This window comes from Hemiscyllium ocellatum, chromosome 5, assembly GCF_020745735.1.
Source record: "Hemiscyllium ocellatum isolate sHemOce1 chromosome 5, sHemOce1.pat.X.cur, whole genome shotgun sequence".
In the NCBI taxonomy this organism is placed as follows: Eukaryota; Metazoa; Chordata; class Chondrichthyes; order Orectolobiformes; family Hemiscylliidae; genus Hemiscyllium; species Hemiscyllium ocellatum.
This window is the reverse complement of record NC_083405.1, coordinates 101,524,061-101,539,704: the sequence shown is the minus strand read 5'-3', so window position 1 is coordinate 101,539,704 and position 15,644 is coordinate 101,524,061. Positions and strand designations below refer to the sequence as shown.

The following is a 15,644-nucleotide window of genomic DNA, read 5'->3' as shown; positions in this document are numbered from 1 at the left end:
GTGCGCCGCAGGGCAAGAGCTATAGCTGGGGGCAGGGAAATTATGATGCAGTGAGGCATGACTTAGGTTGTGTGGATTGGAAAAACAGGCTTCAAGAGAAGAACACTAATGAGATGTGGGGATTGTTCAAGGAGCAGCTACTGTGTGTCCTCGATAGGTATGTACCAGTCAGGCATGGTGTAAAGGGCCTTGTGAGGCAGCCGTGGTTTAGTAAGGAATTGGAGTCCCTTGTGAAAGGGAAGAAGGCGGCATATGTAAAGATGAGGCGTGAAGGTTCAGTAGGGGCGATTGAGAGTTATAAGGTAGCCAGGAAGGAGCTAAAGAGGGAGCTAAGAAAAGCGAGAAGGGGACATGAAAAGTCTTTAGCTGGTAGGATTAGGGAAAACCCAAAGGCTTTCTATAGGTATGTCAAGAATAAAAGGATGACTAGGGTAGGTATCGGTCCAGTCAAGGATAGTAGTGGGAAGTTGTGTGTGGAGGCGGAGGAGATTGGAGAGACATTAAATCAGTACTTTTCATCAGTATTCACTCAGGAACAGGACACTGCTGATGTGAATATGGAATCACAAATAATTAGAATGGATGCCCTGGAAATATGCAGGGAAGAGGTTTTGGGAATATTGGAGAGGATGAATATAGATAAGTCTCCTGGGCCTGATGGCATTTACCCCAGGATCCTATGGGAAGCTAGGGAGGAGATAGCAGAGCCATTGGCCTGGATTTTTATGTCGTCATTGTCTACGGGAATAGTACCAGAGGACTGGAGGATAGCGAATGTGGTCCCATTGTTCAAGAAAGGGAGTAGGGATAGCCCTAGTAACTATAGGCCAGTGAGTCTGACTTCAGTGGTGGGCAAAGTCTTAGAGAGAATGGTAAGGGATAAGATTTATGAACATCTGGGTAGGAATAACGTGATCAGGGATAGCCAGCATGGTTTTGTGAAGGGCAGGTCGTGCCTCACAAACCTTATTGAGTTCTTTGAGAAGGTGACTATGGAAGTGGATGAGGGTAAAGCAGTAGATGTTGTGTATATGGATTTTAGTAAGGCGTTCGATAAGGTTCCCCATGGTAGGCTAATGCTAAAACTTCGGAGGTATGGCATTGAGGATACATTAGAGGTTTGGATTAGGAATTGGCTGGCTGGAAGGAGACAGAGGGTAGTAGTTGATGGATTATGTTCATCTTGGAGCGCAGTTACTAGCGGTGTACCACAAGGATCTGTTTTGGGACCATTGCTTTTTGTTATCTTTATAAATGATCTAGAGGAAGGACTTGAAAGCTGGGTAAGCAAGTTTGCGGATGACACAAAAGTCGGTGGAGTTGTGGATAGTGAGGAAGGAAGTGGTAGGTTACAGCGGGATATAGATAAGTTGCAGAACTGGGCGGAAATGTGGCAAATGGAATTCAATGTAGCTAAGTGCGAAGTCGTTCACTTTGGTAGGAATAACAAGATGATGGATTACTGGGCTAATGGTAGGCTACTTGGTAGTGTGGATGAGCAGAGGGATCTTGGTGTCTATGTACACAGATCTCTGAAAGTTGCCACCCAGGTAAATAGTGCTGTGAGGAAGGCATATGGTGTACTGGGCTTTATTGGCAGAGGAATTGAGTTCCGGAGTCCTGAGGTCATGTTGCAGTTGTATAAGACTCTGGTGAGGCCTCATCTGGAGTATTGTGTGCAGTTTTGGTCGCCATACTATAGGAAGGATGTGGAAGCTTTAGAACGAGTGCAGAGGAGGTTTACCAGGATGTTGCCTGGAATGGTAGGAAAATCTTATGAGGAAAGGCTGAGGCACTTGGGGCTGTTCTCATTGGAGAAGAGAAGGTTTAGGGGAGATCTGATAGAAGTGTATAAGATGATTAGGGGTTTAGATAGGGTAGATACTAAGAACCTTTTACCGCTAATGGAGTCAGGTGTTACTAGGGGACATAGCTTTAAATTAAGGGGTGGTAGGTATAGGACAGATGTTAGGGGTAGATTCTTCACACAGCGGGTTGTGAGTTCATGGAATGCCCTGCCCGTATCAGTGGTGAACTCTCCTTCTTTATGTTCATTTAAGCGGGCATTGGATAGGCATTTGGAAGTTATTGGGCTAGTATAGGTTAGGTAGGACTCGGTCGGCACAACATCGAGGGCCGAAGGGCCTGTACTGCGCTGTATCCTTCTATGTTCTATGTTCTATGTTCTAGATGACAGAGCGAGGGAGGATCAGCGTGGACCTGTTCTTTGTTTCCAGCAGCTTGACAACTCTGCAGCCTTGAACAGCCAGACTACTTCAAACATCAATAATTGAGAGCATCCCTGTATCTCTTAATATTGTAACCTCTTTACCTACTGCTCCTGGCCTATGTGAGTAAACTTTATCTTCACAGGTGTATGGTTTAAGAAGATCTGGCACTTCCTCCTTAACCAGCCTCCAACCAGGCTGTACATTCTGGTGCAGCTTTGTAGCCTCCACTCTGCTTTCTGTTACCAATCCAACAAAATTCACTGGCTTATCCTGTTTACCTACATCTGTCGTCCCAGTACTCTTCCTAATCCACCAACACTGTGATTTCATGTGGCCTACTTTATTGCAGTCAAAACACTGGAGCTTTTAACTTCTCATTCCCCTTCCAGGGTTGCCTTTTCACCCTGTGGTAAATTACCCTTATGACCTTCACCAAGATCTATTTTTCTCTTTCCACGTAAGGATTTCTCTTTTCCCCAATTTCTATCTCTCACGGATTGAAATTGATTTTGGAAGCCAAACTTTGATTTATGGACCAACTCATAATCATCAACCATTTCAGCTGTTAATCTTGGTCTTCCACATGAGTTCTCATTACTTCAGGAAGTGAATTTTTGAACTTCTCCAAAATAATTGTCTCTCTAAATACGTCATAGGTTGGTTCTATTTTGAATGTCCTTACCCACCTATCCAAATTACTTTTTCTGATCCTTTCAAACTCAATGCATGTTTGACCAGGGACCCTCCTTGGATTCCTGAAGCACTGTCTGTAGGCTTCTGGCACAAGCTCATATGGACTTAAGATGGCTTTCTTCATCTCCTCATACGCCCCAGCTATCCCCTCTGATAGTGAAGCAAATACCTCGCTAGCTGTACCTACATGGATTAACAAAACCTACATGGTCACTGGTCACGGCATTTGTTTAGCCACGGTTTCAAATGAGATGTAAAAGGTTTCCGCATCCTTCTCATCAAATTTAGACAAAGCTTGGATATAATTAATCAGTTACTCACCAGGCCTTTGGCTACTGTGGGTTTGCTCAGCCTCACTCTCTTCCTCGGTAAGCTTACCTTCTGCCTTCATCTCCATCCGTTTCAGCTGACTTTCCTCTCTCTAAATGCCAGTTTCTGAAGTTCAAACTCCCTCTCTTTCTTCCTTTCCTCTCTCCTTTTCTCTCTCTTCTCTGTCTCTTTTTCTTTTTGTTCTACTGAGGCCTTTCGTTCTTTTTCTCTTTCCTCTGCTTTTAATTGTAATTCAAACTATTGCATTTCTGTTACCCTTTCCTTGTCTTTTGCCTCTAACTCAAGCTTTTTCATTTTCAGTTATATTTTATCCATCTCTAAAGATTCTGATGGAGTTTCCAGCAAATTTAAATATTGAGCTATTGCTGTAATTATCCCTCCATTCCTTATGGAAGGAGGCAGCTCCAACCCCAGTTTGTCTGCTAATTCCAGCAGCTTGGCCTTAATCACCTTTTGCAAAACTCCCAAGGTCACTCCTTCCATCCCCAGAAAATTCTTAGTGACTGAAAGAGCCATTGCTATCCCAAGCACTGTTTAAACCAACTGAAATCAACATCCAGAACAAAAGACACTAAACAAAAGACTTACCACTTGTAGCCTTTGAGTCCAACGACCCTAATCCCTATCAGAACTATAGAACAAACCCTGCAAAGAGCTCCCAATCTGTTTTAGACCAGGCCAGACCCCCTCAAAATATTTCAAGAAAGTAGCCCAGACCCTTACTTTGCCAGCTGTTTTAAGCAGGTGTACAGTGGATATTCTAGGAGGGATGCAGCTGGCCCAACCACGTAGTTTTAAACAAAACAGAATTTAATTGCAAGTTTACCAAATGAAACAAAAGATTACAAACAAAAGACAACAGAATACAGAATAATTTACCTATTTGATTGTCTAACAGACTATCCCAACTTAATGATGCTGTTCCAAATACTTGCAATGATCGCCATAAACACCATTTGGCACCAAAGGTAAAATCAAACACAGGGTCTTACAGGAGAGATGTCAGAGAGAGAGGAGGATCAGCCTGGACCTGCTTCTTTGGGGCCAGCAGCTTCACAATTCTGCAGCCCTGAACTGACTGCTTGCTAAAAGCAAAGCGAACCACAATAATGCTGAGCTGGGAGAACTGGCCACCCTTTCATTGTACCAGTGTTTTTATTTAAACTTGAGAGCCTTTTGCATAAGGCAGTATCTGTTAGCTGGAATCACATTGGCTCTAAAACCCTTCAATTAAAGTTGTTTTGGAGTCTCTGGGTTTATGGCCCCTCTGAAAAAAAACCAAGGACAATATGACCCTGTTAGAGGAGCAGCATCATCACGTGGAGAATATTTTTGTGCAGTCTGAACTTGGTTCCTTTGATAACGTGGTTGCAGAAGTAATCAATGATTTCAAAAGGTAATCAGAATGCACAGTGGAAGAAAATAAGCTTGCAGGCTTGCAGAAACGAAACAGGTCACTGACTGTTTGCTCCACAAGCTGGTAGTATGGACCTGATGGGGAATGGCTTTGTTTCGGTGCTATAAATGACTTGGCGATTGTTATTGTAAGCCCACAACCCCATCTTGATTCAACAGCCCTCTGTGACCTGGTTGAACAAAACTTCAAAACTCTGATCCAATAATACAATACTGAGGATGCTGGAAATCTGAAACAAAAATGAAAAAAAAGCTGTCGGAAATATACAGCAGGTCAGGCAGCATCTGTGGAGAAAAACAAAGTTAATATTTTACAGTCAATGTCATTTCATCGGAATTATAAAAGATTTTAAAAGGGAGAGTTTTAAGCTAATGGTAGGGGGGAAAGAGGTTGGAAGAAATAAAGGGTAGATCTGTGATAGAGTAGGGTAGGATAAACTTGTACCAACTGTCTCTTATCATTTTAATTCTGGATCTTGGTCCTACACTGAGCTTTCTGCCCACAGCCTGCTTCAGCTTTCCAATAAAAGTGTGACTTAACTTCACCCTGTACAAAGATCTAGACTCAATATTGAGGTCAACAACTTTAGATCAGAAGTTCCATTTCAATAGTGTTCCATTTTCTTTGGGTTTTTCTGTTAGTTTATTTCTTTATCCTTTCAAGTTGTGTTGAGATGGTTACCATGTGGCCATTCACCCTTCATTTGGACAACGCCTCTGTCATTTTATTTATAACCATTACGACTCTCTTTAGTTTTGGCAATATGAAATCTTTGGTGAATTATATTTCCTGCTGTCCACTTTTGCGCAGTTATTCCCTCTGCCTTCCACAGGCTTAAAACCTCCATCTCTCTCTCTCTTCAAAACCTGAAATGATTACTTGGCCTAGCCCAGCCCAGCAGCTTTGTCTTTGGAGAGACAGTTCCAGATTTGTGCTACCCTTCACATGAACTGCTTCCTGACATCACCAATAAACGGCTTAGTTCTCATTTTAAGATTATGTCTTCTTGTTCAAGACTCCCCCACCACAGGAAATAGCTTCTGTCTAACCACCCTATTAAATCCTTTAATCATCTTAACGACTTCAATTGGATCCTACCTTAATCTTTCTTCATTTGAAGGTGTACAGCCCTGGTCTACTCTGCCTGTCCTTAACCCTTTCGACTCTGGTGTCATTTGTGCTGAATCCTCAGTACACCTCCTCCACCTCCCTTCAGCATTCTCCAGTTTTGCTGCTCTTTTTTTGACAGCTGCATTGTTTTTGCTTTTAAAATGGTTGAACTTATTGTAGTTAAATTTAACCACTCGCTGGTAAAAGACCAAAGAATCAGGGCCGAGAAATGCCTAAACTGAAAACTTGACCCCTCAGGGATCCTTGAGGAGAAAGTGAGGTCTGCAGATGCTGGAGATCAGCGCTGAAAATGTGTTGCTGGAAAAACGCAGCAGGTCAGGCAGCATCCAAGGAACAGGAGATTCGACGTTTCGGGCATAAGCCCTTCTTCAGGAAGGGCTTCCTGAAGAAGGTCTTATGCCCGAAACGTCGAATCTCCTGTTCCTTGGATGCTGCCTGACCTGCTGCGCTTTTCCAGCAACACATTTTCAGCCCACAGGGATCCTGTCAATCTGCAAATGTGTTGCTGGTCAAAGCACAGCAGGCCAGGCAGCATCTCAGGAATAGAGAATTCGACGTTTCGAGCATAAGCCCTTCACCAGGAATGAGAGAGAGTAGCCAAGCAGGCTAAGATAAAAGGTACGGAGGAGGGACTAGGGGGAGGGGCGATGGAGGTGGGATAGGTGGAAGGAGGTCAAGGTGAGGGTGATAGGCCAGAGTGGGGTGGGGGCGGAGAGGTCAGGAAGGGGATTGCAGGTTAGGAGGGCAGTGCTGAGTTGAGGGAACCGACTGAGACAAGGTGGGGGGAGGGGAAATGAGGAAACTGGAGAAATCTGAATTCATACCTTGTGGTTGGAGGGTTCCCAGGCGGAAGATGAGGCGCTCCTCCTCCAGCCGTCGTGTTGTTGTGTTCTGCCGGTGGAGGAGTCCAAGGACCTGCATGTCCTCGGTGGAGTGGGAGGGAGAGTTAAAGTGTTGAGCCACGGGGTGATTGGGTTGGTTGGTTCGGGCGGCCCGGAGGTGTTCTCTGAAGCGTTCCGCAAGTAAGCGGCCTGTCTCCCCAATATAGAGGAGGCCACATCGGGTGCAGCGGATGACTTGTCCGTCTGGCAGAAACATGAGGGGAGGCATGGTTGAAACAGCAGAAAGAGAGAAACTTTTATCAGAGCCTCCATTATTCCAGTTATGAAAAGTTTTGAATGAATTTAAAATAAACATTAAAAGCTCAAATATTCGGACAAGGCATTCATTTGACGAGCGGGATGAAGATCCTGGGTAAGGTCCGTGGATGGCATTGCCCCGGACCCTCCATCCACAGAGGTGGGCATTGGGCAAGCATCAGCTTAATGAATGCACAGACAAGAATTTCACTTCTTTCAACAACAACAACTTATCCTCACGTAGCACCTTGAACATAATAAAACATCCCAAGATGCTTCACAGTAGCTTTATAAAGCAGGATGCTTCATCAGCTGCAGACTCACTAATAATCAGCTCTGCAGTTTGAATTTCCATTAAGGATTGTATTGTGATTAAAGTTAGCCTTTACTGAGTTTCTGTTGTCCAATGTTGACATTCTGCACCTTCATGAACAGAGTATATCATCTGTCAATGTGTGAGGTATTAGGTGTCCATACAACAGTCCAAAGAGAGTAGTCCAGCTATAGACATCTTGATGATCTGCTGAAAATTAAAATATTGTATTGTTGAGAAAAAATAAAGAGAGGCTTGCATTTATAAAAAAAACAACCCTACATGCTGTGTCAGATTACCACAAGCTTGGTCAAAAAAGTGTGTTTTAATGAGAGTCTTAGAGAAGGAAGAATATAAGAAATAAGAACAGGAGAAGCCCATTGAATCTATTCCAACTTCTCTATCTTTTAAAGACAATTGTTTAAATATTTTTTAAAATCCACTAATTAGTAAATTAACAGCAATCCAAAATTATGAAATTATTTTTAAGGCCAATTCTGTTGTTTATCAAATGTTATTAAGCACATTGTCATCAAGAACCTGAATGCACTTGGTGCTATTTTTAAGAGGTTTCTAACAGTGAAGTAGGAATGGGAATATGAGACCTGAGGGATTTGGAATGTACAGGAGTAAGGAAAGGTTTGGAGGGATATGGGCCAAACGTAGGCAAGTGGGACTAGCTTAATTTGGGAATGTGATTGATTTTGACTGGTTGGACCAAAGGGTCTGTTTCCATAAAAAACCAAAAGAACTGCAGACACTGTAAATCAGAAACAAAAACAGAAGTTGCTGGAAAAGCTCAGCAGGCCTGGCAGCATCTGTGAAGAGAAATCGGAGTAACATTTTGGGTTCAGTGACCCTTCCTCAGAACTAAGATCGTCACACCCAACATCTTGTAGTTGTGGTTAGTCTCCAAGTGAACTCCCTCACTCGACAAAATCCAACCCTTTGACTTTTAGCAACCTTAGTTACATTAACACGGATCACCTGGTGTAATTCAACTGCAGGGTCAGCAGATGGCACTGTCCAGCAGGTAATTACAATCATTCGCTGTCACAGAATTACACAGAACATAGCAGCATAGAAACAGACTGAACTGGATCCTGCAATGGTGTTTAAATTCCACATGAATTTTCTCTGACTTCGTAATTATCCTCCTCATCCTGGCCTCATATCCCTCACCTTCCTTCCCCCTTGTGCCTACATCAAAGCTCCTGTTAAGTGAATTAGTTACTTACATTGCTCCACAATGTGATGTATTTTTGTCATTCTGTCCAAAGAAATTCCTTCTTTTAATGATATTTTGATGATAGTCTAAAATTTAAAACGCGCTTGTTCTGGACTTACCCACATATTAAAACAACCCTCCACATTCATGATATAAAATCTACACATCATTTTAAAGACCCAGAGCAAATGGCCTATCCTCCATCTTTGCTGAGACTTTCAATCTCTCGAATCTGCTAACATCCGAGATGTGATGTGGCGGTGTTGGTGTAGACTGGGGTGGACAAAGTTAAAAATCACACAGCACCAGGTTATAGTCCAACAGGTTTACTTGGAAGTACAAGCTTTTGGTGCGCTGCTCCTTCAACAGGTAGCTAGTGAAGCAAAATGTATAGCAAAAGATCATAGTGTCATACACTGATGCAATAAAATGAACAAACCTAGATTGCTGTTAAGTCTTCCATCTTTTAGAATGGGTTGCAGATTTCAATTCATTAATATGTAAATCCGAGAACTTCTTTCAAGTCACATTCCCAAGATAGCTTAAGGTTTTATAGAACATGGAACATAGGACATTACAGCACAGTATAGGCCTGTTGGCCCTCGATGTAACGCCGACCTGTGAAACCAAGCTGACGCTCATCAAACCTACAGTATTCCATTCTCATCCATATGCCCATTCAATATTCATTTCAATGCCCTTAAAGTTGGCGGGTCTACTCCTGTTGCAGGCAGTGCGTTCCACGTTCCTACTACTCAGTAAGGAAGCTACTTTGGACATCTGACCTATATCTATCCTCCCTCAACTTAAAGCTATGTACCCTTTTGCTAGCCATCACCATTCGGGGAAAAAGGATCTCACTGTCCACCCTATCTAACCTTCTGTTACCTTGTATGTCTCAATTAATCCTCTCAACCTTCTCTCTAATGAAAACAGCCTCAAGTCCCTCAGTCTTTCCTCATAAGATCTTCCTTCCATACCAGGCAGCATCCTATTAAATCCACTCTGAACGTTTTCCAAATTTTCCAGATTCTTTCTATCATACACTGACTAAAACTGTACGCAATCCAAATATGACCGCACCAGAGCTTTGCACAGCTGCAGCATGATCACATGGTTCTGAAATTCAATCCCTCCACCAATAAAAGCTAACACACCATATGCCTTCTGAACAACTCTATCAACCTGGGTGGCAACTTTCAGAAATCTATGTACCTGGACACCGAGATCTCTCTGGGGAAAAACGAGGACTGCAAATGCTGGAAACCCGAGTCTGGATCAGAGCTGAAAAAGCACAGCAGGTCAGGCAGCATCCAAGGAGCAGGAAAATCGACGTTTCGGACAGAAGCCCTTCATCAAGAATAGAGGCAGGGAGCCTTCAGGGTGGAGAGATAAATGACGGGGGGGTGGGGCTAGGGAGAAGGTAGCAAAGAGTACAATGGGTGAATGGGGATGGGGATGAAGATGATAGGTCAGAGGTGAGAGTGGAGCAGATAGGTGGGAAGGAAGATAAGACAGATCATGGAGACGGTGCTGAGGTGGGGGAAGGGGAAATGACGAAACTCGTGAAATCCACATTGATGCCCTGGGGTTGAAGTGTTCTGAGGCAGAAGATGAGGCGTTCTTCCTCCAGGCGCGGGTGGTGAGGGAGCGGCGGTGGAGGAGGCCCAAGACCTCCATGTCCTTGGCAGAGTGGGAGGGGCAGTTGAAATATTGGGCCACAGGGCGGTGGGGTTGAATGGTGTGGGTGGCCTGGAGATGTTCCCTAAAGCGTTCTGCTAAGAAGCGTCCAGTTGCCCCAATGTAGAGGAGACCGCATCGGGAGCAACGGACACAATAAATGATATTAGTGGATGTGCAGGTAAAACTTTGATGGATATGGAAGGCTCCTTTGCGGCCTTGGATGGTGGTGAGGGAGGAGATGTGGACGCAGGTTTTGCAATTCCTGCGGTGACAGGGGAAGGTGCCAGGATGGGAGGGTGGGTTGTTGGGGGGCATGGACCTGACCAGGCAGTCACGGAGGGAACGGGCTTTGCTGAAGGTAGAAAGGGGTGGGGAGGGAAATATATCCCTGGTGGTGGGGTCTTTATGGAGATGGCAGAAATGTTGACGGATGATGCGGTTTATGCGAAGGTTGGTAGGGTGGAATGTGAGCACCGGGGTAGGGGGGGGTTCTGTTCTTGTTACAGTTGGAGAGGTGGGATTTGAGGACGGAGATGTGGGATGTGGATGAAATGCGTTGAAGGGCATCTTTAACCATGTGGGAAGGGAAATTGCGGTCTCTGAAGAAGGAGGCTATCTGGTGTGTTCTGTAGTGGAACTGGTCCTCCTGGGAGCAGATACGGCGGAAGCAGAGGAATTGGGAATACGGGATGGCATTTTTGCAGGAAGTAGGTTGGGAAGAGGTGTAATCCAGGGAGCTGTGGGAGTTGGTGGGTTTGTAAAAAATGTCAGTGTCAAGTTGGTCATCATTAATGGAGATGGACAGGTCCAGGAAAGGGAGGGAGGTGTCAAAGATGGTCCAGGTAAATTTAAGGTCAGGGTGGAATGTGTTGGTAGTTGATGAATTGCTCAACCTCCTCGCAAAGCACGAGGTGGCGCCAATGCAGTCATCAGTGTAGCGGAGGAAGAGGTGGGGGGTGGTGCCTGTGTAACTACGGAAGATGGACTGTTCTATGTAGTCAACAAAGAGACTGGCATAGCTGAGGCCCAAACAGGTGCCCATGGCTACCCCTTTGGTCTGGAGGAAGTGGGAGGATTCGAAGGAGCACTGCTGACGCCAGGCACCAACTCAAAGACACATCCTCCTAGCGCCCCCTTGACCATGACCCCACCTGTCTCATCACCAAGCCATTATCTCCCAGACCATGCAGAACCTCATCACCTCAGGAGATCTCCCACCCACAGCTTCCAACCTCATAGTCCGGGAACCCCGCACTGCCCGCTTCTACCTCCTTCCCAAGATCCACAAGCCTGACCACCCTGGCCGACCCATTGTCTCAGCATGCTCCTGCCCCACTGAACTCATTTCTACCTACCTTGACACTGTCCTACCCCCCCTAGTCTAGGAACTCCCCACATATGTTCGAGACACCACCCACGCCCTCCACCTCCTCCAAGACTTTCGTTTCCCCGGTCTCCAACGCCTCACCTTCACCATGGATATCCAACCCCTCTACACCTCCATCCGCCATGACCAGAGCCTCCAAGCCCTCCATCTCTTCCTCTCCCGACTTCCCCAACAGTACCCTTCCACTGACACTCTCCTTCATCTGGCTGAACTGGTCCTCACCCTTAACAATTTCGCTTTCAAATCCTCCCATTTCCCCCAGACCAAAGGGGTAGCCATGGGCACACATATCCACCCAAGCTATGCCTGTCTCTTTGTTGGCTATGTAGAACAGTCCATCTTCCATAGCTACACCAGCATCACCCCCCCCCCCCGCCCCGCCCAACCTCTTCCTCTGCTACATTGAACTCCAGGATGAATATTTCCCCTCAACCAGCATCCTCTGTCTTCTTTCAGCTAGCCAACTTCTGATCCAAATCACTAAATCACACTCAGTCCCATGCCTCTGTATTTTGTGCAATGGCCTACCGTGGGGAACCTTATCACACACCTTACTGAAATCCTTATACACCACATCAACTGCTTTACTCTCATTTGCCTGTTTGGCTACCTTCTCAAAGAACTCAATAAAGTTTGTGAGGCACTATCTACCCTTCACAAAACAGTGTTGATAATCCTTAATCAACTTATTCATCTCTTGATGATTATAAATCCTATCTCTAATTACCCTTTCCACCATTTTACCCCCAACCAAAATAAGGTTCACAGGTTTATGATTACCAGGGATGTCCCTTCTTGAACAAGGGAACAACATTTGCTCTCCTCCAGTCTTCTGGCACTATTCCTGTAGACAATGATGTCATAAAGATCAAAGCCAAAGGCTCAGCAATCTCCTCCCTAGCTTCCCAGAGAATGCTAGAATAAGTTCCATCTGGCCCAGAGGACTTATCTATTTTTACACTTGCCAGAATTGCTAACACTTCCTTCATATGCACCTCAATCCCATCTGGTCTAGTAGTCTGTATCTCAGCATTCTCCTCGACCACATTGTCTTTTTCCAGTATGAATACTGACAAAAAATATTCATTTAACATTTCCCCTATCTTCTCTGACTCCACGCACAACTTCCCACTACTGTCCTTGATTGGCCTGATGAAGGGCTTATGCTCGAAACGTCGAATTCTCTATTCCTGAGATGCTGCCTAACCTGCTGTGCTTTGACCAGCAACACATTTGCAGCCCTAATCTTACTCCAGTCATTCTTTTATTCCTGATATCACTACAGAAAGCCTTAGGGTTTTCCTTGATCCTATCCGCCAATGACTTCTCATGTCCCATCCTGGCTTTTCTTGGCTCTCTCTTTAGGTTTTTCCTGCCTAACTTGTAACTCTCAAGCACCCTAACATTTCACCTTAACATGAGCCTCCTTCTTCCTCTTGACAAGAGATTCAACTTCCTTAGTAAACCACAGCTCTCTTGCTCGACCATTTCCTCCCTGCCTGACTGGCACATACTTATCAAGGACCCGCAGTAGCTGTTCCTTGAGTAAGGTCTACATTTCAATTGTGCCCATCCCCTGCAGTTTCCTTCCCCATCTTATGCATCCTAAATCTTGCCTAATCACATCAGAATTGCATTACTCCCAGCTATCACTCTTGCCCTATGGTATGTACCTATCCCTTTCCATGGCTAAAGTAAACATAACCGAATTGTGGTCACTGTCACCAAAGTGCTCACCTACCTCCACATCTAACACCTGGCTGGGTTCATTACCCAGTACCAAATCCAATATGGCATCACTTCTTGTTGGTCTGTCTGTATACTGTGTTAGGAAACCATCCTGCACATTTTGTATTCCCAGTCAATATTTGGAAAGCCCTCACAACAACTATCCTGTCACTCTCACTCCTACTGAGAATCATCTTTGCTACCCCATCCTCTACATCTCTGGAACTATTTGGATGCCTATGGAAAACTCCCAACAGGGTGACCTCTAGTTGTAAACTTCCAACTTAACTCCCTGAATTTCTGCTTTAAATCCCCATCTCGCGTCCTATGTCATTGGTCCCTATGTGGACCTCGTCCCCCTCAAGGATCACAAAAACACGATCAGAGACATCATGAACCCTGGCACCTGGGAGTCAACATACAAACTGTGAGTCTCTGTTGTTCCCACAGAACCTCCTATCTGTCCCTCTAACAATGGAGTCCCAAATGACATGCTCTGCTCCTCTACCCCCTTCCCTTCTGAGCAACAGGGACAGACTCTTTGCCAGAGACCTGTTCGCCATTGCTTACCCCTGGTAAGTCATCCTCCCCAACAGTATCCAAAATGGTTAACTTGTTGTCGAGGGGAACAGTGACTGGGGATCCCTGCACTGCCTGCCGGTCCCCTTTCTGTCCCGTGACAGTAACCCATCTATCTTTTTATTTTACCTGAGGTGTGACTACCTCTCTGTAACTCCTCTCAATAACTTCTTCCGCCTCCAAATGATCCGAAGTTCATTAGCTCCAGCTCCAGTTCCCTAACTCGGTTTTCAAGGAGCTGGAGTTGGGTGCACTTCCCACAAATGTAGTCAGCAGGGACACTAGTGGTGACCCTTACCTGCCACATTCTGCAGGAAGAACATTCAATTGCCCTAACCTCCATTCCCATTACTTTAAATTCCCAATGAGACTACTGAAAACTAAAAAAAAAGAAACTAGTCACCTTACCAGTCTGGCACACAAAATCTTTTCTTTGGTTAGAGGAGGAGGATGGGTGGGAGTTACTAACCGAGTAGTGTTTTGGCTAAAGCAACCACCTAAATATAAAGCCTCACTTACCCAGCAGTCCCTTGTCCACTCCTGCTCAGAGTGCGCTCCGCCTTTACATGAGGTAAATCTTTTAAAATGTACCTTCCCGGCAAGCCTCTGATCCTTGCTGTCGCTCCTCCCACTCCAACTGCCACCGAAAAAAAAGAGAAAGAAATAAAAATAGGTAACATCTCAGCTCATACAATGTATTAAAGGTGTGAAGTTAGAGTCTGCATGTATTCCAACCTTGAATCAGACTGGTTTTGTTTCCAAAGTTGGAATTTGTAAAATGATACATCGATTATAAAAATGTCAACTGCCTACAGATTGTATGGTTTTTGAACAAAATACAATGTATCCGCAACTACAATTCTGCAAATGCAACTTCACCCCATAGACTTATATATGTGTGTCTGTGTGTCTGTGTGTATATTTGTGTACATGTGAGAGTGAGGGGGAGAGGGAGAGAGAGAAAGAGAGAGAGAGAGAGACAGTGTGTGTGCGTGCCTGATGGAGTGTGTGCGTGATTGTAATGCCTATGAGAGGGTGTGCGCATGAGTGTGGGGGGGTGGGGGTGGGGGGGTGCAGTGTGTGTGCCTGAGAGAGAGCAAAAAGTTTTTGTATCTTCTCCAGTGCCTCAATATCTCATAGATCAGAAGCACAACGATTACTCTCAGTTTGATCAAAGCAAGATCTGATCCCTGCTTTTGTATTCTATTTCTCAAGAAATGATTCTTAGTACTTTGTTTGTACACTGTTATGATCTTATCAGTTGGCTGTTTTTAACAAGATACACATCTGTATTCTGAGACCTCATTACGTCTCTACTCCATTCAATTTCTTACTTTCCAAGGTGAAAGTAACCTCCCATTCTTCCTTCCAATATAGGACACACTAAAGTGAATTTAATATGCTTGTTATCCTTTCTACTACACTCTACATGCCTTCCTTTATTTCACACCATGTCATCATCCATATTACTAACTGTACTCAAAATCCCTGTACCACCGATCTGTTATCATCTTCAAACTTTGAAGTTATATCTCAAATTCTTGAGTCAGAATTGTTTATTTCTATGATAAACAGGGATCTTTGTGTAGATTCCTTTGTGAGTTCATTTCCTACTTTCTTCCAGTCCTAGAAACTTCCTTTAACTCCTCCTTAGTTTATTGTTCTGTTGCTTTCTTTCAACTTATTATGCTCATTGACATCTGATCCCATACGCCATGTCCTGATTTCTGTTGTTTCTAAATACTGCACACGCCTTAACAAAAATCTTCTGAGAGTCCATGTACA

The 15,644-nt window shown here is 44.6% G+C and overlaps 1 long non-coding RNA gene across 2 annotated transcripts; it reads right to left on the bottom strand.

Moving 5' to 3' along the window:
* Positions 1-4,046: 4,046 nt before the first annotated feature.
* On the bottom strand, positions 4,047-14,868 carry LOC132816132 (uncharacterized). 2 transcript variants are annotated; one of them, XR_009644752.1, is made up of 4 exons: positions 14,595-14,868; positions 14,379-14,496; positions 6,627-7,464; positions 4,047-4,955 (listed from the first exon to the last, which is right to left on the bottom strand). It is a non-coding gene; the product is annotated as an uncharacterized LOC132816132 (long non-coding RNA). The 2 variants fall into 2 exon arrangements; XR_009644753.1 differs by having other exon boundaries at positions 6,627-6,887.
* Positions 14,869-15,644: the final 776 nt, after the last annotated feature.